The sequence below is a fragment of the Elaeis guineensis genome, chromosome 3 (genome assembly GCF_000442705.2).
Source record: "Elaeis guineensis isolate ETL-2024a chromosome 3, EG11, whole genome shotgun sequence".
NCBI lineage: Eukaryota > Viridiplantae > Streptophyta > Magnoliopsida > Arecales > Arecaceae > Elaeis > Elaeis guineensis.
In genome coordinates, this window is record NC_025995.2 from 44,198,860 (window position 1) to 44,223,426 (window position 24,567).

Sequence of the window (24,567 nt, forward strand, 5' to 3'; positions counted from 1 at the left end):
TTAAAGGGTCGACGACCAGAAGAAGACCCTCCCACAACATTCACCAACTCCTTATGGAGCTGGTGATCCTTCTCAAAGTTCTGCAGCAACCCTAACAAGCTGTGGTAGTTCACTGCAGGCTTTGTCATCCGAAAATGAGTAAGGAAGGAGAGGAAGGACTTGGGCAATGAATTAAGGATCGCATCCTTACCGAGCTGCTCGTGCAGGGGAAAGCCCAGTTTAGTTAGGCGCTCAATCATTTCGATCATGTATAGTACATGATCAGTGACTGAGGCTCCATTCCTCATCCGAGCATTGAAAATGGTACAACTAATTTTGTACCTTTCAACATCGTCAGGCGTGCCAAAGGAGTCATTCAATATTTGAAGCATCTTCTGTGGCTGGGCATTCTCGAACCTACGACTGAACTCATCATTCATTGCTGCCAGCATAATGCACCGAACGGTGGTGCGGTCGTTGAGCCACTTCTGATAAGTATCTCGGACAATCCCTCTAACGTTCGGGGCTGGCTCCTTAGGTGCAGGATTCATTACTATTGGAGCATGATCCCGGCTCTTCCCATAGACCTTGGGTGTAGTGGAACCAGCAACGAACATATCTGGAGACTTCTGGACTCGATCTAAGGCCCTTGACGAAATCAGCCTGGTTGCTATCTTCTTCGTCAGCCTTTCGTTCCAGATGAAGAACACCTCTGAAATCACCTCTAAAAAATCCAAAATCTGGTATCCAACTAGATCAGACCTGGATCGAGGTCTTCCAATTTGTAGATCTCAAATTGGAGTATTTTAGATAGAGAAGAAGGTAGATGGAGATAGACCTTGCAGATCTATCCTGCTGTAGCCTTTCTTGTAGATCTGTTGATGGAGATCTCACCTATGCCTCAAACGACCTCAGATCAACTCCAGATCTGAAAGTGACTTGTACCAACCTCTTCACAAGAGATTTCAAACCTAGACTTGATGTTTGGAAGGCTGCAAGAGAGGAGGGGAGCAATCTGGTTGGCGGCTGCAAGGGGGAAGGGGCTTGCGCCTCCTTGCTTTTCTTTCCTTTTATGGACTTGGCGGCAAAAAACCCTAGGGTTTCTTGCTCTTGGGGCATGGAGAATGGCTAGAGAGAGGGAGAAGAGAGAGAGAGAGACTTGGGAGAAAGAGTTCTGTATTTCTTTGGCTTTATCAAACCTATACAAGTACATGTATATATAAACACAGGGTCAAGTGACCCAAACCCAAAACTCCCTTGACCAACTCTATGGAAGATTAGGTTAACCCAAGCCCATGTACACCCATGACTCGACATAATCTCACCTATCCTGGGCCCAGACCTGACCCATAAAGAGTTGGTCCCTTGAGGCCCACATAACCTAGACCTCAAGAATCCGAAAGGCCCATAGCCTTTCAACTTAGGGCCCAACTAGCCCTAGAGCCTCCATGAAGCCCTCATGAATGATGGACCTTGGCCTTAGCCTTGGTCTCTTGGGCCTTGGGCACACCACCTGGATCACAACAATCTCCACCTTGGTGTCCCAAGGCCTCAACCAGCTCCACTCTGTCCATCAGCCGAATCAGCTCAACACATCTCTGAAAGCTGTCCCGTGGAAGTACCTTCATAAGTGCATCAGTTGGGTTCTCCTTGATGTGTACCTTTACCAGCTCTACCTCACCATCCTCTACAAGCTCCCTGATCCGATGATACCGAATATCGATGTGCTTTATCCTTGTATGATAGACTGAGTTCTGTGCTAGTAGAAGTGCACTCTGGCTGTCACAGTGACTTAGGGCCCAACTAGCCCTAGAGCCTCCATGAAGCCCTCATGAATGATGGACCTTGGCCTTAGCCTTGGTCTCCTGGGCCTTGGGCACACCACCTGGATCACAACAATCTCCACCTTGATGTCCCAAGGCCTCAACCAGCTCCACTCTGTCCATCAGTCAAATCAGCTTAACACATCTCTAAAAGCTGTCCCGTGGAAGTACCTTCGTAAGTGCATCAGTTGGGTTCTCCTTGGTGTGTACCTTTACCAGCTCCACCTCGCCATCCTCTACAAGCTCCCTGATCCGATGATACCGAATGTCGATGTGCTTTATCCTTGCATGATAGACTGAGTTCTGTGCTAGTAGAAGTGCACTCTGGCTGTCACAGTGTACTCTAATGGCCTCCTGAGTAAGACCCATTTCCGTCAACAAATCCTTCAGTCAAATTGCCTCCTTAGCTACTTCTGTCAGCCCGATGTACTCTGCCTCTGTAGTGGATAGGGCCGTGATAGACTGCAGACTCGATCTCCAAGAAATAGGACCTCCATACAGGCTAAAGATGAAGCCTGTCGTAAACCTCTTAGTATCCACATCTCCACCGAAGTCTGTATCTACATAACCGCCAATCAGCCCCTGAGCCTCCCTGGACATGTCAGAGTATCCTACTACATCTCCTCGCTGTCCGTAGCAGATGCCAACTCCAACTGAACCCGTCAGGTATCTGAATATCCACTTCAGAGCTCTCCAGTGCTCCCTACAAGGCAGTGCCATGAACCTACTAATCTGACTCACTGCATGAGCGATGTCTGGCTTACAACAGACCATCGCATACATCAGGCTCCCAACTCCTGAAGCATAAGAGACCTTCTGTTATGATCCAGGTGGTGTGCCCAAGGCCCAGGGGACCAAGGCTAAGGCCAAGATCCATCATTCATGAGGGCTTCAAGGAGGCTCTAGGGCTAGTTGGGCCCTAGGTTGAAAGGCTGTGGGCCTTTCGGATTCTTGAGGTCTAGGTTATGTGGGCCTCAAGGGACCAACTCTTTATGGGCCAGATCTGGACCCAAGATAGGTGAGATTAGGTCGAGTCATGGGTGTACATGGGCTTGGGTTAACCTAATCTCCCATAGAGTTGGTCAAGGGAGTTTTGGGTTTGGGTCACTTGACCCGGTGTTTATATATACATGTACTTGTATAGGTTTGATTAAGCCAAGTAATAGATGACTCTTTCTCCCAAGTCTCTCTCTCTCTCTTCTCCCTCTCTCTCCAGCCATCCTCCGCACCCCAGGAGCAAGAAACCCTAGGGTTTCTTGCCGCCAGGTCCAGATAAGGAAAGAAAGAAGGGAGGCGCTAGCCCCTCCTCCTTGCAACCACCAACCAGATTGCTCCCCTCCTCTCTTACAGCCACCCAAACATTAGGTCCAGAATCTGAAATCTCTTGAGAAGAGGTTGTGCAAGTCTCTCTTAGATATGGAGTTGATCTGAGGTCGTTTGAGGCACGGGTGAGATCTCCATCAACAAATCTACAGGAAAGGCTGCAGCAGGATAGATCTGCAAGGTCTGTCTCCATCTACCTTCTTCCCTATCTAGAACACCCCAATTCAAGATCTATGAATTGAAAGACCTCGGTCTAGGTCTGATTTGGTTGGGTACCAGATCTTGGATTTTTTAGAGGTGATTTCAAAGGCGTTCTTCATCTGAAATGAAAGGCTGACGAAGAAGACAGCAACCAGGCCAATTTCGTAAAGGGCCTTGGATTGAGTCCAGAAGTCTCCAGATCTATTTGTTGCTAGTTCCGCTACACCCAAGGTCTGTGGAAGGAGCCGGGATCATGCTCCAATAGTTGGTATCAGAGTCACGGTGGTGAGGAAGCGGTTCCAAGCATGAGAAGTTGAAGATCCCAAGCACTGAAAATTTTTAGTAAGGTACCATCAAGGTATATTTTACACTTCTTGATTTTATATTGCTTGTTTGGCTTAGATCCAGTCATGGGCAGTAATATGAAGGTCAATGTCGAGAAGTTTGATGGCAATAAAAATTTTTTCATATGGAAAATCCGGATGGAGGATCTTCTGGTGCAAGCAGATCTGGATCAGGCTTTGGATGAGAAGCCTGAGGGAATGACAGATAGACAGTGGGTATCGTTGGAGAAGAAAGCATGCTCAGTGATCAGAGGATGTTTGGCGGATGTGACATTGTATTCGGTGTTGGAAGAAAAGACCCCGAAGGGCCTTTGGTCGAAGTTGCACACCATGTATATCGGGAAGAATATGTGCAACAAGTTGATGCTGAAGAAGAGGTTGTACAGTCTTCAGATGCAGGAGGGATCTGATGTGATTGGCCACATTCAAAGGTTCGACCAGTTGTGCATGGAGTTGGTGAATATCGGGGTGAAGCTGGATGAGGAGGACAAGTCCCTGTTGCTTTTGTGTTCGCTGCTAGGATCATATGATTCTTTGGTGACTATACTGCTCTACGGCAAGGAGACTCTGGAATATGAGGACATGGTCTCGGTGCTGAGGTCTAATGAGTAGAGAAAAAAGTTGACCAAAGATCGGGCTCCCTAGGAGGGTTTGGCAGTAGGGGAGAGGACAGGCAGAGGCAGAGGCAGAAGCAAGTCCAGGGGGCGGTCCAAGTCCAGGAAGGGAAAGAAAGAGGTGAAATGCTTCAAGTGCAATGAGTTCGGGCACTTCAAGTGAGAATGTCCACTATGGAAGAACAAGAAGGGAGAAAGAAGTGGCTCAGAATCAGTGAGTGCAGTTGCTGGGCAGTAGGTGGAGGATGATCTACTTGTGGTATCAGATGGTCACAGGCATTACACAGAGGAGTGGATACTAGACTCTGCGTGCTCACATCACTACACACCACACAGGTCTTGGTTTGCGACATACACCAAGACAGATGAGGGATCAGTGACTCTAGGCGACAATCATCCTTGCAAGGTGGCTGGGATAGGGATTGTCAGGGTGAGAATGTTTGATGGGATTGTGAGGACATTGACAAATGTAAAGCACATCCCGAAGCTGGAAAAGAATCTAGTGTCACTAGGCTACTTGGAGTGCAGTGGATACAGCTTCAGCAGTAGGGCTAGAAGCGGAGTACTGAACATCTCCAATGGAGCTGTGGTAGTGATGAGAGACAGGAGGTTGGACAATAACCTCTATCGCATGGAGGGATCTGTGGTGACCAGAGAGTCTGATACAGCAGCTACAGCACAGGACCAGCAGGGGGCTTACAGGATGTGGCACTACCGCCTAGGCCACATGGGTGACAAGGGGCTGAGGGAGTTGAGCAGGAGAGGACTCATCTCTGATCTGGAGGATGATGCTACAGGGGAGATCTGTGAGCCTTTTCAGATGGGAAAGCAGAGGAGAGTTCAGTTCAACATCAGTACAGCCCGCAGTGCAGCCCCTTTGGAGTTAGTACACACGGATGTGTGGGGACCAGCCCCAGTTTTAGCTAGGAATGGGGCCAGATACTTCATGACCCTGATTGATGATTTCTCAAGAAAACTCTGGATTTACTTCATGAGAGAGAAGTCTGAGGTCTTCACCAAGTTCAAAATCTGGAGAGCTAAGGTGGAGAAGGAGCAGGGGAGGAGCGTGAAGTGTCTGAGGTTAGACAATGGCGGGGAGTACACCAGCAGGGAGTTTCAGGACTACTGTGAGGAGTGTGAGATCAGGAGACACTTCTCAGTTAAGGAGACTCCACAGCAGAATGGGGTGGCCGAGAGGATGAACAGAACACTTCTGGAAAAGGCACGATGCATGAGGCTGCAGGCAGGGCTTCCAAAGGAGTTCTGGGTTGACACCGTAGACGCAGCGGGTTACTTGGTCAATCTGTCACCTCACACCAGGTTGGATGGCAGGCTTCCAAAAAAGGTGTGGTCTGGGAGGACAGTTGGGCTGGGCCATCTACGGGTGTTTGGGTGCACGGCCTATGTGCACATTGGAGCTGGTGAGCGGAGTAAGCTTGACGCCAGATCATGCAAGACGGTGTTTCTAGGCTATCCGCGAGGAGTCAAGGGATACAGGCTATGGGATCCCTTGGAAAAGAAGATCATCATTAGTCGGGATGTGACTTTTGATAAGGAGTCAGTCCTACAGAGGCGAGCAGGCATGGAGGAGCAGCAGGAGCAGGAGGAGGTCCAGTAGGACGCTGCTGGACAGCTAACCTCTTTGATTTTGCCTCTTGCAGGTACTACTGGAGGACATGACATTCAGGTGGAGCACCTACCTAAGGTGTCTCCACAGGTGGAGAGGACTCGGATGGATGATCGAGGTGGAGAGGTCCAGCAGGAGCGAGCTGGATCGAGGACTGATATCGGTGTTGCCCTACACAAGCCCAAGAGGACCATCAGGCAACCGGACCGATATGGCTTCGAGGAGATGCTGTCATATGCCCTGGTGACAGCGAATGAAGACCCATATACGTATCAGGAGGCTATTGAGAGCCAGAACAGAGAGTGGTGGGTTCAGATGATGTCCGAGGAGATGCAGTCTCTCCACCAGAATCAGACGTGGCGATTGGTGCAGCTGCCATAGGGGAAGAGGCCCATTGGCTGCAAATGGGTCTACAGTCACAAGGACAGAGTGGAGCTGGTTGAGGCCTTGGGACACCAAGGTGGAGATTGTTATGATCCAGGTGGTGTGCCCAAGGCCCAGGGGACGAAGGCTAAGGCCAAGGTCCATCATTCATGAGGGCTTCATGGAGGCTCTAGGGCTAGTTGGGCCCTAGGTTGAAAGGCTGTGGGCCTTTCGGGTTCTTGAGGTCTAGGTTATGTGGGCCTCAAGGGACCAACTCTTTATGGGCCAGGTCTGGGTCCAGGATAGGTGACATTAGGTCGAGTCATGGGTGTACATGGGCTTGGGTTAACCTAATCTCCCATAGAGTTGGTCAAGGGAGTTTTGGGTTTGGGTCACTTGACCTGGTGTTTATATATACATGTACTTGTATAGGTTTGATTAAGCCAAGTAATAGATGACTCTTTCTCCCAAGTCTCTCTCTCTCTTCTCCCTCTCTCTCCAGCCATCCTCCACACCCCAGGAGCAAGAAATCCTAGGGTTTCTTGCCACCAGGTCCAGATAAGGAAAGAAAGAAGGGAGGTGCTAGCCCCTTCCTCCTTGCAGCCGCCAACCAGATTGCTCCCCTCCTCTCTTGCAGCCACCCAAACACTAGGTTAAGAACTTGAAATCTCTTGAGAAGAGGTTGGTACAAGTCTCTCTCAGATCTAGAGTTGATCTGAGGTCGTTTGAGGTGCGGGTGAGATCTCTATCAATAGATCTACAGGAAAGGCTGCAGCAGGACAGATCTGCAAGGTCTGTTTCTATCTACCTTCTTCCCTATCTAGAATACCCCAATTCAAGATCTATGAATTGGTAGACCTCGGTCCAGGTCTGATCTGATTGGGTACCAGATCTTGGATTTTTTAGAGGTGATTTCAGAGGCGTTCTTCATCTGGAACGAAAGGCTGATGAAGAAGACAGCAACCAGGCTGATTTCGTAAAGGGCCTTGGATCGAGTCCAGAAGTCTCCAGATCTATTCGTTGCTGGTTCCACTGCACCCAAGGTCCATGGAAGGAATCGGGATCATACTCCAACACCTTCTCTATCTCCTGAGCCTCCACCTCAGTCTGTGGTGCCATGGTCTTCGAGAGTCTGAAGTGACCGGCAAGTGGCAGCTCCGTTGGCTTTGCTCCCTTCATCCCGAACCTCTCTAAGACCTTCTATATGTAGCCCCCCTGAGATAGATGCAGCACCCTCCGGGCTCAGTCTCTAAAAATCTCCATGCCTAGGATCTTCCTTGCAGGGCCCAAATCTTTCATCTCAAACTCTCGAGATAAGGATGCCTTCAGATCCTGCACAACCTTCCTACTCTTGCATGCTATAAGCATGTCATCCACATACAAGAGTAGGAACGACCTAGAACCATCCTCAAGAGACTGAATATAAACACAGGGATCAAACTCACACCTGAAAAGTCCAATTCTGCGCACATAGGAGTCGAACCGCTTGTACCATTGCCTCGACGACTGCTTCAGCCCATACAGTGACTTCTGCAACAAGCATACCTTTCCCTCTGATCCTGGATCCCTGAAACCAGGTGGCTGCTCCATGTAAATTCTCTCCTCCAAATGCCCATAGAGGAACGCTGTCTTGACATCCATCTGCTCCAGCTCTAAATTCTGAGCTACCACAATGCTCAGTAACACTCTGATGGAAGTATGTCTGACGACGGGAGAGAAGACCTCACTGAAGTCGATGCTTTCCTTTTGGGAGTATCCCTTGGCCACTAACCTCGCCTTGAATTTGATACCTCCTTACTCTGAAGGCCCTTCCTTGCGACTGTAGACCCATTTGCAGCCAATGGGCCTCTTCCCCTGTGGCAACTGCACCAATCGCCACGTCTAGTTCTTATGGAGAGACTGCATCTCCTCGGACATTGCCTGGACCCATCGCTCTCTGTTCTGGCTCTCAATAGCCTTCTGATACGTATATGGGTCTCCATTCACTGTCACCAGGGCATATGACAGCATCTCCTCGAAGCCATATCGGTTCGATTGCCTGATGGTCCTCTTGGGCTTGTGTAGGGCAATACCAATATCAGTCCTCGATCCAGCTCGCTTCTGCTGGACCTCTCTGCCTCGATCATCCATCCGAGTCCTCTCCACCTGTGGAGATACTTTAGGTAGGTGCTCCACCTGAATGTCATGTCCTTCAGTAGTACCTGCAAGAGGCAAAATCAAAGAGGTTAGCTGTCCAGCAGCGCCTTGCTGGACCTCCTCCTGCTTCTACTGCTCCTCCATGCATGCTCGCCTCCGTAGAACTGACTCCACATCAAAAGTCACATCCCGACTAATGATGACCTTCTTTTCCAAGGGATCCCACAGCCTGTATCCCTTGACTCCTCGCGGATAGCCTAGAAACACCGTCTTGCGTGATCTGGCATCTAGCTTGCTCCGCTCACCAGCTCCAATGTGCACATAGGCCGTACACCCAAATACCCGTAGATGGCCCAGCCCAACTGTCCTCCCAGACCACACCTCTTCTGGAAGCCTGCCATCCAACCTGGTGTGAGGTGACCGATTGACCAAGTAACCCGCTACGTCTACTGTGTCAACCCAGAACTCCTTTGGAAGCCCTGCCTGCAGCCTCATGCATCGTGCCTTTTTCAGAAGTATTTTGTTCATCCTCTCGGCCACCCCATTCTGCTGTGGAGTCTCCTTAACAGAGAAGTGTCTCCTGATCCCACACTCCTCACAGTAGTCCTGAAACTCTCTGTTGGTGTACTCCCCGCCATTGTCTGACCTCAGACACTTCACGCTCTTCCCCTGCTCCTTCTCCACCTCAGCTCTCCAGATTTTGAACTTGGTGAAGACCTCAGACTTCTCTCTCATGAAGTAAATCCAGAGTTTCCTTGAGAAATCATCAATCAGGGTCATGAAGTATCTGGCCCCATTCCTAGCTAAAACTGGGGCTAGTCCCCACACATCCGTGTGTACTAACTCCAGAGGGGCTGCACTGCGGGCTGTACTGATGTTGAACTGAACTATCCTCTGCTTTTCCATCTGACAAGGCTCACAGATCTCTCCTATAGCACCATCCTCCAGATCAGATATGAGTCCTCTCCTGCTCAACTCCCTCAGCCCCTTGTCACCCATGTGGCCTAGGCGGTAGTGCCACATCCTGTAAGCCCCCCGCTGGTCCTGTGCTGCAGCTGCTGCATCAGACTCTCTAGTCACCACAGATCCCTCCATGCGATAGAGGTTATTGTCCAACCTCCTGCCTCTCATCACTACCATAGCTCCATTGGAGATGTTCAGTACTCTGCTTCTAGTCCTACTGCTGAAGCTATATCCACTGCGCTCCAAGTAGCCTAGTGACACCAGATTCTTTTCCAGCTCCGGGATGTGCTTTACATTTATCAATGTCCCCACAATCCCATCGAACATCCTCACCCTGACTGTCCCAATCCCAGCCACCTTGCAAGGATGATTGTCACCTAGAGTCACTGATCCCTCATCTGTCTTGGTGTATGTCGCAAACCAAGACCTGTGTGGTGTGTAGTGATGTGAGCACGCAGAGTCTAGTGTCCACTCCTCTGTGTAATGCCTGTGACCATCTGATACCACAAGTAGATCATCCTCCACCTGCTGCCCAGCAACTACACTCACTGATTTTGAGCTACTTCTTTCTCCCTTCTTGCTCTTCCATAGTGGATATTCTCGCTTGAAGTGCCCGAACTCGTTGCACTTGAAGCATTTCACCTCTTTCTTTCCCTTCCTGGACTTGGACCGCCCCCTGGACTTGCTTCTGCCTCTGCCTCTACCTGTCCTCTCCCCTACTGCCAAACCCTCCTGTGGAGCCCGATCTTTGGTCAACTTTTCTCTTTGCTCATTAGACCTCAGCACCGAGACCATGTCCTCATATTCCAGAGTCTCCTTGCCGTAGAGCAGTGTAGTCACCAAAGAATCATATGATCCTGGGAGCGAACACAAAAGCAATAGGGACTTGTCCTCCTCATCCAGCTTCACCTCGATATTCATCAACTCCATGCACAACTGGTCGAACCTCTGAATGTGGCCAATCACATCAGATCCCTCCTGCATCCGAAGACTGTATAACCTCTTCTTCAGCATCAGCTTGTTGCACATATTCTTCCCCATGTACATGGTGTGCAACTTTGACTAAAGGCCCTTCGGGGTCTTTTCTTTTAGCACCGAATACAATGCCACATCCGCCAAACATCCTCTGATCATCGAGCATGCTTTCTTCTCCAACGATGCCCACAGTCTATCTGTCATTCCCTTAGGCTTCTCATCCAAAGCCTGATCTAGATCTGGTTGCACCAGAAGATCCTCCACTTGGATTTTCCACATGGAAAAATTCTTCTTGCCATCAAACTTCTTGAATTCGACCTTCATATTGCTGTCCATGACTGGATCCAAGCCAAACAAGCAATATAAAATCAAGAAGTGTAGAATATACCTTGATGGTACCTTGCTGAAAATTTTTCAGCACTTGGGATCTTCAACTTCTCGCGCTTGGAACCGCTTCTTCACCACTGTGGCTCTGATACTAACTATTGCAGCATGATCTTGGCTCCTCCCACAGACCTTGGCTGCAGCAGAACTAGCAACGAATAGATCTGGAGACTTCTGGACTCAATCTAAGGCCCTTGACGAAATCAGCCTGGTTGCTGTCTTCTTCGTCAGCCTTTCGTTCCAGATGAAGAACGCCTTTGAAATCACCTTTGAAAAATCCAAAATTTGATACCCAACCAGACTAGATCTGGATCAAGGTCTTCCAATTTATAGATCTTAAATCAGGATATTCTAGATTAGGAAGAAGGTAGATGGAGATAGACCTTGCAGATCTGTCCTGCTGCAGCCTTTCTTGTAGATCTGTTGATAGAGATCTCACCTGTGCCTCAAACGACCTCAGATCAACTCCAGATCTGAGAGAGACTTGTACCAACCTCTTCGCAAGAGATTTCTGGCCTGGACCTAATATTTGGGTGGCTGCAAGAGAGGAGGGGAGCAATCTGGTTGGCGGCTGCAAGGGGGAAGGGGCTTGCTCCTCCTTGCTTTTCTTTCCTTTTATGGACCTGGCGGCAAGAAACCCTAGGGTTTCTTGCTTCTGAGGCATGAAGAATGGCTAGAGAGAGAGGGAGAAGAGAGAAAGAGATTTGGGAGAAAGAGTTCTGTATTTTTTTGGCTTTATCAAACCTATATAAGTACATGTATATATAAACACAGGGTCAAGTGACCCAAACCCAAAACTCCCTTGACCAACTCTATGGGAGATTGGGTTAACCCAAGTCTATGTACACCCATGACTCAACTAATCTCATCTATCTTGGGCCCAGACCTAGCCCATAAAGAGTTGATCCCTTGAGGCCCACATAACCTAGACCTCAAGAACCCGAAAGGCCCACAGCCTTTCAACCTAGGGCCCAACTAGCCCTAGAGCCTCTATGAAGCCCTCATGAATGATGGACCTTCGCCTTAGTCTTGGTCCCCTGTGCCTTGGGTGAAGCGAAAATTTAGTGCAGGGGCAAAATGGTAATTTTAAAACTTTTTCAAAATTACTATTTTACAGTAGAATTATTAATTAATCTCATTAATTAATACTAATTAACCCTACACTAGGATCTAAATATGATACAACAGCATGCATTTAAATTTGAAATTTAAATTTGAATCAGTAAACGTTTTACAGTACTGTGTTCAGAACACATCACCTTTTGTGGGTAGTCGATCACCGCAATCTGATCACCGTCGGAGGGCTCTGATCATCACGTCACAGCCACCCAACTGTCTGGCCTCTGCGGATCATCCACACGAAGCTCCCGTCTGATCAGTTCCTCACGAATGCTAGTTGTGATTTCACCCTTTTGATGACAGATGTTGATCAAACTCCTTCGATCGATGTGTGCTGACTTCTTGGATGCTCTGGATCATCTGCACAGTTACTTGAGAGGCTGATGGATCTCTCTCTGAAATTTGGTGGACTCACGACACTCGTGGCACACCAATCTCACTTCCCGAACCCTAGGTAGAAACCCTAGGGTACACACCAAAAACCCTGCGCCCAATTTTCTCTCTTTTTTTTCTTTTTCTCTCGGAAGGTTTTGGACCTTCACCTTGCGCAGAAGCCTTCCTCACACCCCAAAGTTTCTCTCCTAATTTTTCTACGCACGTCCCACCTTTCTCCTCTTTTTAAAACAACATCAAACGTGTCTTATCCGCGTGAGAGGATAAAGACAAGAGGTTACACATTTGAATTCAAATCAAATTTGAATTCAAACAAAAACCAACTTATCCCTATCCATTTGGGCGTGAGAAGAGAAGGGGCATGGCTCTTTGTGCATGAAAAAAGTTTCATGAGAAACCTTTTCTCGTGTAAGTAATGTGGCGCACAAAATGGATAAGGATGAAAGGGCAAGTGATAAGTTATCCATTCAAATTCAAACATGCTTTGAATTTGAATGGCTAACTAATTAATTTATCCATCCATATGGCGCACAAATGAGGACGTGGGGAAGGGTTTTACGTGAGAAAAATTTCACGAGAAGTTTCTTCTCGTGAATTCAAATGGGTGCAAGGAAGTTGGGTGACGCAGGGAATTTAAAACAAGGTGGTTTGATTCAAATTGAGCCAACCTAGTTTAAAATAGGTTGAGCACAATTAGACCAAATTAAACCCAACATAATTAGGCTTAATTAGGCTTAATAAAATCCTAATCAAATCAGGAATTAACTAAACCTAACCCCTGATCAAATCAGGGACTAAACCACCTAAGCGATTAGGTCAACATTTAACCTAATCGGGTCAATCCAAACTGAATCCAATTCAATTGGACTTGATCCAAAAATAATTACTCAATCAAATTGAGTTAATTAGTGATTAAATCACTAATTAAACCTCTCATAAATGTTGAGTCCAAATCCGATGGGCAATCAGGCATCAGAGACCATCGATATGAAACCCTGATCAAAGAGTTCAAATTTCAAATTCAAAATTCGAAATTCAAAATTTTGACCCCGGTACCCAAAATGTGTGGAACTCATGATTAGAGAATCCTAATTCTCAATCATAGAGTTCCAGATAGATAAGACTCATAATCAGCCATCAGATCAGAAAGGAACCTCTAATGTGTGTGACCCCGCAGGTTTGAACCTAAGCCGGTAGCACAGGAACCAATTTCTGTACTAATCGAAGTGACCATCTAGCAATGGTACCCGACGATCGGATAGGTCGAATAATCGCAATCGCAACATTCAGAACCTACGTGAATATGGTTACCGTATAATTCATCCCTTTTGACCCCTGTGTTTAGGATGACTCAGAGTTAAACTATCAACCCTGATCATATCATCCGAATCGTGCTCAACTCAATTAGTCCTGTGACTCCTCATTAGGACTACCCTGGCCAAGGTTTTGCTAAATTGAAACACGACTGTACACAGCTCCTAAACTGGAGTGGTCAATCCCATCTTGACACACGCACCGACAAGTCAAGTACTTGACTACACCCAGCAACCTTCCGTCACTAAATTAGAAATTCAGGTAGTCCAGTGCCTAAGTGCAGTGAGTTGCTTGCAAGTCACCATGGCGGTCTCAGGTCGGAGGGACATTTATACCCATATCCCATCGGAGCAAATCTTGACAGCAGAAAGCTCCGGAGTTGGTCACGTTCAGTGCAGATGTACCATTACATCTCACCTGTATGCCATACCAGTGTCTCCACACTCTTTGGTTATGAGGACAACCAACCCATATGGCACACAACGACCTATGCTCGATAAATATTGTCGTCCTTGGTAACAACGTATCATTTGGTCGCGAACATGTTTAAGGACTAAACGACAAATACTCCTTTGTCGAGTCTAAATAGTCCTAAGGACTTTACCACAACACAGGAGTTCATTAGAAGATGAAACATTTGTGATGAAAAAATACCAAAATAACTTTTATTTATTTATAATTCATGTACTAATACAAAAGGAGCACAACCGTCAATAGGCTGACGATTGGCTTTGGGACACTATTCCCAACAATCTCCCACTTGGCCTAAAGCCTATCGGTGCAGTATCTAATACCCATCTTCGACTTGTAGTCGTTGAACTGCTTCACCGCAATGGCTTTAGTGAATGGGTTGGCCAGGTTCTCCTTCCCGTCGATCTTCTGAAGGTCGACGTCACCTTGATCCACGATCTCCCGGATGAGATGGTAGCGGCGCAGAATATGCTTCGTCCGCTGGTGTGCCTTTGGTTCCTTCGCCTGAGCAATGGCTCCAGAGCTGTCGCAGTAGAGCAGAACTGGACCAACAAGAGAGGGTGCTACTCCGAGCTCGGTGATGAATTTCCTCAGCCACACCGCTTCTTTGGCAGCATCTGATGCAGCAATATACTCCGCCTCGCATACTGAATCAGCCACAGTGTGCTGCTTGGAACTCTTCCAGCAGACAGCCCCACCATTAAGGGTAAAAATAAATCCTGACACACTCTTGCTATCATCGCGATCAGACTAGAAACTAGAGTCTGTAAACCCTATAAGTCTCAAGTCCGATTCACCATATATAAGCCACTGGTCCTTAGTATTTCTTAAATACTTCAGGATGGTTTTAACAACCTTCCAGTGATTCTCTCCTGGATCAGATTGGTATCTACTCACTACCCCTAGTGAGTATGCCACATCTGGTCGTGTACATGTCATGGCGTACATGATAGATCCCACTGCCGAAGCATATGGAATCCTACCCATACGCTCTCTCTCTTGAGGTGTTGTCGGACAATCCCTCTTCGAGAGAGAAATTCCATGGCCTATCGGTAGATAGCCTTTCTTGGAATTTTTCATGCTGAACCTTTTCAGCATAGTATCAATGTACGTGGACTGGGATAAGCCAAGCAACTTTTTGGATCTATCCCTATAGATCCTCATCCCTAGGATGTAGGAAGCTTCTCCCAGATCCTTCATGGAGAACTGTGACGATAGCCAAATCTTTATTCCCTGTAATGTAGGGACATCATTCCCGATTAAGAGAATGTCATCCACATACAATACAAGAAATACTACTACTGGACCATTAGCCCACTTATAAATGCAGGGTTCTTCTCCGTTCTTAACGAAGCCATACATTTTGATCGTCCTATCAAAACATATGTTCCAACTCCGAGATGCCTGCTTAAGTCCATAAATGGACCTCTGTAGCTTGCATACCTTAGACTCATCTGTGGATGTGAACCCTTCAGGTTGTATCATATACACCTCTTCGTCCAGCTCTCCATTTAGGAAAGCTGTCTTCACATCCATCTGCCAGATTTCATAGTCCAGATGGGCAGCTATCGCAAGCATAATCCGAATGGATTTGAGCATTGCCACAGGAGAAAACGTCTCATCATAGTCTATACCATAACGTTGACGATATCCCTTGGCAACCAGACGGGCTTTATAGGTCTCCACCTTTCCGTCTGCGCCCCTCTTCCTTTTGAAGACCCACTTACACCCTATGGGTTTTACTCCTTCGGGTGGGTCAACCAATGTCCACACATCGTTGACCTTCATGGACTCCATTTCGGATTTCATGGCCTCTAGCCATTTCTCAGAGTCAGGTCTCTGCATTGCATCCATGTAGGTGATCGGATCCTCATCGTTTTCATCAAGTTCGATAGGATCACCATCCCGGATCAAGAAACCATAGTATCTGTCCGGTTGATGTGGTACTCTACCAGACCGCCTTAAGGGTGCATAATCAATGGGCCCCGGATCTGATCTAATCAAATACGGTTCAGGTTCAGTAACATGTGTCGGTTTTTCCACCTGTCGAACTTCGTCAAGTTCGACTTTAGAGGCAACAGTTCCTTCACTAAGGAACTCCTTTTCTAAAAAGATTGCCTTAAGGCTGACAAACACCTTTTGCTCATCAGCAAGGTAGAAATAATACCCTTTGGTCTCTTTTGGGTACCCTATAAAATTACACTTGTCAGACCTAGGTCCAAGCTTGTCTGTAATTAAACATTTAACATAAGCCGGACACCCCCAAACCCTAAGGTGCGAGAGTACTGGCTTACGTCCTATCCATATCTCATATGGCGTTTTGGCTACAGACTTACTCGGAACTCTATTTAGAAGGTAACAAGCCGATTCGAGTGCATATCCCCAGAGGGAGATCGGCAGACCAGCAAACCCCATCATGGATCGAACCATGTCTAACAGGGTCCGATTTCTCCTTTCAGACACACCATTATGCTGTGGTGTTCCAAGAGGAGTCCACTGAGAGAGAATCCCATTCTCCCCTAGATACGTCAGAAACTCATTGGAAAGGTATTCACCTCCTCGATCAGATCGAAGAGTTTTAATACACTTCCCAGTTTGTTTTTCTACCTCATTTCAGAATAGTTTGAATATTTCAAATGATTTCGACTTATGCTTCATTAAATAGACATACCCATACCTAGATAGGTCGTCTGTGAAGGTTATGAAGTAGAAAAATCTACCTCTTGCACTTGAGCTCATGGGTCCACATACATCAGAATGTACCAGACCTAAGAGTTCACTGGCTCGCTCACCTTTTCCAGTAAAAGGTGACTTGGTCATCTTTCCAAGAAGACAGGACTCATAGGTTGGAAGTGATTCACAATCACTAACTTCAAGAATTCCTTCTTGAGCCAACCTGTTTATCCTGTTCTTATTGATATGACCTAGCCTACAGTGCCAAAGGTAGACTTCTGACACATTATCTATTCTAGAGCGTTTACCGAATTTTTGAACCACATTAACAGGCTGTGATAGTAAGTAAATTCCATTATTTAATTATCCAACAAATATTGTAACACCATTCAAAATGATATTACAAATATTTTCTTTTATTAAAAAATCATAACCGTACATGGCCAAAAGGCCTACAGAAATAATATTTAATAAAAAACTTGGACAATAGTGACATTCACTCAGAATTACATTACGAGAATTGATTACAAGACTCATGATTCCTAAAGCTAGAACTGGAACTTTGCTTCCATCTCCAACATTCAGGAACCTCTCGCCTTCATCAAATCTCCTACTGACCTGCAGACCCTGCATCGAATTACAAATATGATAAGGGCTTCCTGTATCCAATACCCAGGCAGTAGTATCACAAATCGAAAAGTTACAAGGAGTTATCATATAATTACCTTGTTTCTTCTTTGGCCTGTTCGGGTCCAGGGAGGCAATGTATTGAGGACGGTTCCTCTTCCAATGCCCGTGCTTCTTGCAAAAGAAGCACTCCGCCTGGCTCTGGTCATGCTTGCGCTTCTTGGTCTGACCCCGTGCTACTGTCCCAGCATGAGATTGCGCCTTCTTATTTTTCTTCTTCTTGTTCTTCTTCCCCTTCCCAAAGGGTTGACGACGAGAAGAAGACCCTCCCACTACATTCACCGACTCCTTATGGAGTTGGTGATCCTTCTCAAAGTTCTGCAGCAACCCCAACAATCCGTGGTAGTTTACTGCAGGCTTTGTCATTCGAAAATGAGTAAGGAATGGGAGGAAGGACTTGGGCAAGGAATTAAGGATCGCATCCTTACCGAGCTGCTCGTGCAGAGGAAAGCCCAATTTGCTTAGGCGCTCAATCATCTCGATCATATACAATACATGATCAGTGACTGAGGCCCCATCCCTCATCCGAGCATTGAAAATAGCACAACTAGTTTTGTGCCTTTCAACGTCGTCAGGCATGCCAAAGGAGTCGTTCAACATTTGAAGCATCTCCTATGGCTGGGCGTTCTCAAACCTTCGGCTGAACTCGTCATTCATTGCTGCCAGCATAATACATCGAATGGTGGTGCGGTCATTGAGCCACTTCAAGTAAGTATCTCAGATCGCTTTACTAGCGTTCGGAGCTGGCTCCTCAGGTGCTGGATCCGTTACTACATAAAGGATCCATTCATGCTCAAGGACGATTTTCAATTTTCGATACCAGCTATCGAAATTGGGTCCCATGAGCTTGTCATTATCTAATAATGACCGGAGTGACAGGGCAGTGGCCATAGCTGCTTAAAGGAAAATGAGACCTCTATTAGTACATAAATTAATACTAAAGACTTGGACTTTAGTCTAAAGTTTTTCCCAATATTTTTACGAACTGGTAGCCTCATCCTCCAATTCGAGGAATTACTTTAATTCCTTAATGGGTACTAGAATCCACACAGACTACACACGAGCCCAACTTTGGTTGGTCAACCCATGTGCATCTATGGGTAGGTTCTTAACCAGTTGTTTCTCTAAACAACTTCTAGTAATTTATTTTGCCCCAGAACCTAATCAGTAGGCTTTGGCCTCCACTGAGAAGATCTGGTTAGGTCCAACCATTAACATGACTTAATTTAGTGAATCGGACCAATAAATGATCAGGCCCGACTTTGGCCGGCCAACCTAACCACCATCAGAAAGACTCAATCAAATTATCATATTACGAATAATAATTCCATTAGCCAATGAGCACCAGGCCTTTGGGCCTCCAATGATCATTGAACTAATGGACTCATTATCATTCACTTAATGGGAGGCTATGACTTAGTTATCATTATAACTTAATCATTTTAGGGACCTCATAATTTTGAGGATTTTATTAAAGAATAGTAGAGAAGAAATCATCCAGTCAATTTCAATCCTCCCACTGACTTCACCAAGTCAGATTAAAAAAGGATTTAATTAAAGCTGGCATTAGGAGCACCTAAATCAGTCATACTGATTTACCTAATGACATGGGTGAGCTCTAATCACCAAGTGATCTAATCAAAATCTAACTTACCAGATTGGCCAGGTAAGTGAGATCTGTGGTGGGGATTTGCCATTAACTCGTCAATGATCGAATCAATGCGAGTAGCTCCCGCTTAAGAACCACTGGTCAAAACTGTCGAACTTACCTTAGACACCAACCGGTTCATTAGTTTTAATTTTGATCAACTTAGTAAATAGAGCTCCACCGCGTAGCCATGAATTAAGTCCATTTTGGTCTAGTTAAAGACATGGACCCATTCAACTACAACTATTGAAGTTGAGTCTAGAGTATCCTTGACCTAATCTAATTCAACTTTTGATTAGATTTGACCAATTACTCCAATTCATCCATTTTTTAAACTAACCTTAGGTCTAACCCAATTATGGACCTAATTCATCTAACCCATTGACCCAAAAGTTTATGCAATTGTCTTAGGTCTTAATTCACAATTCTAGACCTACTAGACAACACTTAATTCTTTTAATTAAGTACTTGGGCTGATGGGTCAGGGTTTGGCATTTCGAAAATAATTTTCAAATTTGAAAGATTTTATTTTCTGTTCACCAAATGTGTTAACTCATTTCACAAACGGGTCAGCACATTTCATAAACAGCAATTCTATTGCTCATTTCATAACAGAAAATAACTCAAAATAAATCATAAAATTTTCTTTTAGATCTAATCTAACACATTCATGATAAATTTCTTAATTAAGTCCTTTCGCTGCTTCATCGGCATGGGATATAATTGCATCGGCACCCCTACCGCCATAGGAGACCCCATCGAATGGGAAGAGAGGGCCTTTAAACCCTACTTTTCTCCTATGACCGGACGGCCATGGCAACCAACCCAATTAGTTTACTTGCTACTTGGATCATGTATATCTAAATATACAAATTTCAAAATTTAAATTTTGAATTTCAAATTTCAAATTTCAAATTTCAAATTTCAAATTTTAAATTTCAAATTTGAGATTTCAACCAAATTTTAAATTTTGAATTTTCAATCTTTGAATTTTAAATTTTGAATTTTGAATTTCAAATTTCAAATTTTGAATTTCAAATTTCAAATTTCAAATTTGAGATTTCAACCAAATTTCAAATTTTGAATTTTGAATTTCAAATTTCAAATTTCGAATTTCAAATTTCAAATTTCAAATTTGAGATTTCAACCAAATTTCAAATTTCAAATTTTGAATTTCAAATTTGAAACTTCTAACAAATTTCAAATTTCAAATCTTTTTGAATTTCAAATTTTAAATTTTGAATTTCAAATTTAAACTTATAGATTACACCTTAATCTATGCATGCATATGTATATCATATTCTAGAACCTGCTCTGATACCAATTGAAGTGAAAATTTAGTGCAGGGGCAAAATGGTAATTTTAAAACTTTTTCAAAATTACTATTTTACAGTGGAATTATTAATTAATCTCATTAATTAATACTAATTAACCCTACACTAGGATCTAAATATGATACAACAGCATGCATTTAAATTTGAAATTCAAATTTGAATCAGTAAACGTTTTACTGTACTGTGTTCAGAACACATCACCTTTTATGGGTAGTCGATCACTGCAATCTGATCACCGTCAGAGGGCTCTGATTATCATGTCACAGCCACCCAACTGTCTAGCCTCTGCGGATCATCCACACGAAGCTCCCGTCTGATCAGCTCCTCACGAATGCTAGTTCGTGATTTCACCCTTTTGATGGCAGATGTTGATCGAACTCCTTCGATCGATGTGTGCCGACTTCTCGGATGCTCTGGATCATCTGCACAGTTACTTGAGAGGCTGATGGATCTCTCTCTAAAATTTGGTGGACTCACGACACTCGTGGCACACCAATCTCACTTCCCGAACCCTAGGTAGAAACCTTAGGGTACACACCAAAAACCCCGCGCCCAATTTTCTCTCTTTTCTTTCTTTTTCTCTTGGAAGGTTTTGGACCTTCACCTTGCGTAGAAGCCTTCCTCACGCCCCAAAGTTTCTCTCCTAATTTTTCTACGCACGTCCCACCTTTCTCCTCTTTTTAAAACAACGTCAAACATGTCTTATCCGTGTGAGAGGATAAAGACAAGAGGTTACACATTTGAATTCAAATCAAATTTGAATTCAAACGAAAACCAACTTATCCCTATCCTTTTGGGCGTGAGAAGAGAAGGGGCGTGGCTCTTTGTGCATGGAAAAAGTTTCACGAGAAACCTTTTCTCGTGTAAGTAATGTGGCGCACAAAATGGATAAGGATGAAAGGGCAAGTGATAAGTTATCCATTCAAATTCAAACATGCTTTGAATTTGAATGGCTAACTAATTAATTTATCCATCCATATGGAGCACAAATGAGGATGTGGGGAAGGGTTTTACGTGAGAAAAATTTCACGAGAAGTTTCTTCTCGTGAATTCAAATGGGTGCAAGGAAGTTGGGTGACGCAGGGAATTTAAAACAAGGTGGTTTGATTCAAATTGAGCCAACCTAGTTTAAAATAGGTTGAGCACAATTAGACCAAATTAAACCCAACATAATTAGGCTTAATTAGGCTTAATAAAATCCTAATCAAATCAAGAATTAACTAAACCTAACCCCTGATCAAATCAGGGACTAAACCACCTAAGCGATTAGGTCAACATTTAACCTAATCGGGTCAATCCAAACTGAATCCAATTCAATTGGACTTGATCCAAAAATAATTACTCAATCAAATTGAGTTAATTAGTGATTAAATCACTAATTAAACCTCTCATAAATGTTGAGTCCAAATCCGATGGGCAATCAGGCATCAGAGACCATCAATATGAAACCCTGATCAAAGAGTTCAAATTTCAAATTCAAAATTCGAAATTCAAAATTTTGACCCCGGTACCCAAAATGTGTGAAACTCATGATTAGAGAATCCTAATTCTCAATCATAGAGTTTCAGATAGATAAGACTCATAATCAGCCATCAGATCAGAAAGGAACCTCTAATGTGTGTGACCCCGCAGGTTCGAACCTAAGCCGGTAGCACAGGAACCAATTTCTGTACTAATTGAAGTGACCATCTAGCAATGGTACCCGACGATCGGATAGGTCGAATAATCACAATCGCAACATTCAGAACCTACGTGAATATGGTTACCGTATAATTCATCCCTTTTGACCCCTGTGTTTAGGATGACTCAGAGTTAAACTGTCAACCCTGATCATATCATCCGAATCGTGCTCAACTCAATTAGTCCTGTGACTCCTCATTAGGACTACCCTGGCCAAGGTTTTGCTAAATTGAAACACGACTGTACACAGCTCCTAAACTGGAGTGGTCAATCCCATCTTGACACACGCACCGACAAGTCAAGTACTTGACTACACCCAGCAACCTTCCGTCACTGAATTAGAAATTCAGGTAGTCCAGTGCCTAAGTGCAGTGAGTTGCTTGCAAGTCACCGTGGCGGTCTCAGGTCGGAGGGACATTTATACCCATATCCCATCGGAGCAAATCTTGACAGCAGAAAGCTCCAGAGTTGGTCATGTTCAGTGCAGATGTACCATTACATCTCACCTGTATGCCATACCAGTGTCTCCACACTCTTTGGTTATGAGGACAACCAACCCATATGGCACACAACGACCTATGCTCGATAAATATTGTCGTCCTTGGTAACAACGTATCATTTGGTCGCGAACATGTTTAAGGACTAAACGACAAATCCTCCTTTGTCGAGTCTAAATAGTCCTAAGGACTTCACCACAACACAGGAGTTCATTAGAAGATGAAACATTTGTGATGAAAAAATACCAAAATAACTTTTATTTATTTATAATTCATGTACTAATACAAAAGGAGCACAACCGTCAACAGGCTGACGATTGACTTTGGGACACTATTCCCAACATTGGGCACACCACCTGGATCACAACAGTTACTACATAAAGGATCCGCTCATGCTCAAGGATGATTTTTAATTTTTGATACCAGTTATCAAAATTAGGTCCCATGAGCTTGTCATTATCTAATAATGATCTGAGAGACAGGGTAGTGGCCATAGCTGCATAAAGAAAAATCAGACCTCAATTAGTACATAAATTATAAATACTAAAGACTTAGACTTTAGTCTAAAGTTTCTCTCAGTATTTTTATGAACTGGTAGCCTCAATCTCCAATTCAAGGAATTACTTTAATTCCTTAGTGGGTACTAGAATCCACACAGACTACACACGAGCCCAACTTTGGTTGGTCAACCCATGTGCATCTATAGGTAGGTTCATAACCAGTTGTTTCTCTAAACAACTTCTAGTAATTGATTTTGCCCCAGAACCTAATCAGTAGGCTTTGGCCTCCACTGAAAAGATCTGGTTAGGTCCAACCATTAACATGATTTGATTTTATGAATCGGACCAATAAATGATCAGGCCCGACTTTGGCCGGCTAACCTGACCACCATCAGAAAGACTCAAACCAAATTATCATATTATGAATGATAATTTCATTAGTCAATAAGCACCAGGCCTTTGGACCTCCAATGATTATTAAACTAATGGACTCATTATCACTCACTTAATGGGAGGCTATGACTTAGTTATCAATATAACTTAATCATTTTTAGGGCCCTAATAATTTTTGAGGATTTTATTAAAGGATAGATGAGAAAAAAATATCCAGCCAATTTCAATCCTCCCACTGACTTCACCAAGTCAGATTAAAAAGGATTTTATTAAAGCTGGCATTAGGAGCACCTAAATCAGTCAAACTGATTTACCTAATGACATGGGTGAGCCCTAATCACCAAGTGATCTAATCAAAACTTAATTCACTAGGTTGGCCAGGTAAGTGAGATCAGTGGTGGGGATAAGCCATTAACTCGTCAGAGATCAAATCACTGCGAGTAGCTCCTGCTTAAAAATTACTGGTCAAACTACCAAACTTACCTTAGACACCAACCGGTTCATTAGTTTTAATTTGATCAACTTAGTAAATAGGGTTCCACCGCATAGCCATGAATTAAGTCCATCTTGGTCTAGTTAAAGACATGGACCCATTCAACTACAACTATTGGAGTTGAGTCTAGGATATCCTTGACCTAATCTAATTCAACTTTTGATTAGATTTGACCAATTACTCTAATTTAGTCCATTTCTTTAAGCTAACCTTAGGTCTAACCCAATTATGGACCTAATCCATCTAACCCATTGACCCACAAGTTTATGCAATTATCTTAGGTCTTAATTCACAATTCTAGACCTACTAGACAACACTTAATTCTTTTAATTAAGTATTTGGACTGATGGGTCAGGGTTTGGCATTTCAAAAATAATTTTTAAATTTGAAAGGTTTTATTCTCTGTTCACCAAATATGTTGACTCATTTCACAAATTGATCAGCACATTTCATAAATAGCAATTCTATTGCTAATTACATAACAGAAAATAACTCAATCAAAATAAATCATGAATATTCCTTTAGATCTAATCTAACATATTCATGATAAATTTTACAATTATACCTTTATAATTAATTCTTTTCGCTGCTTCATCTACATGGGATATAATTACAGCGGCACTCCTACCGCCA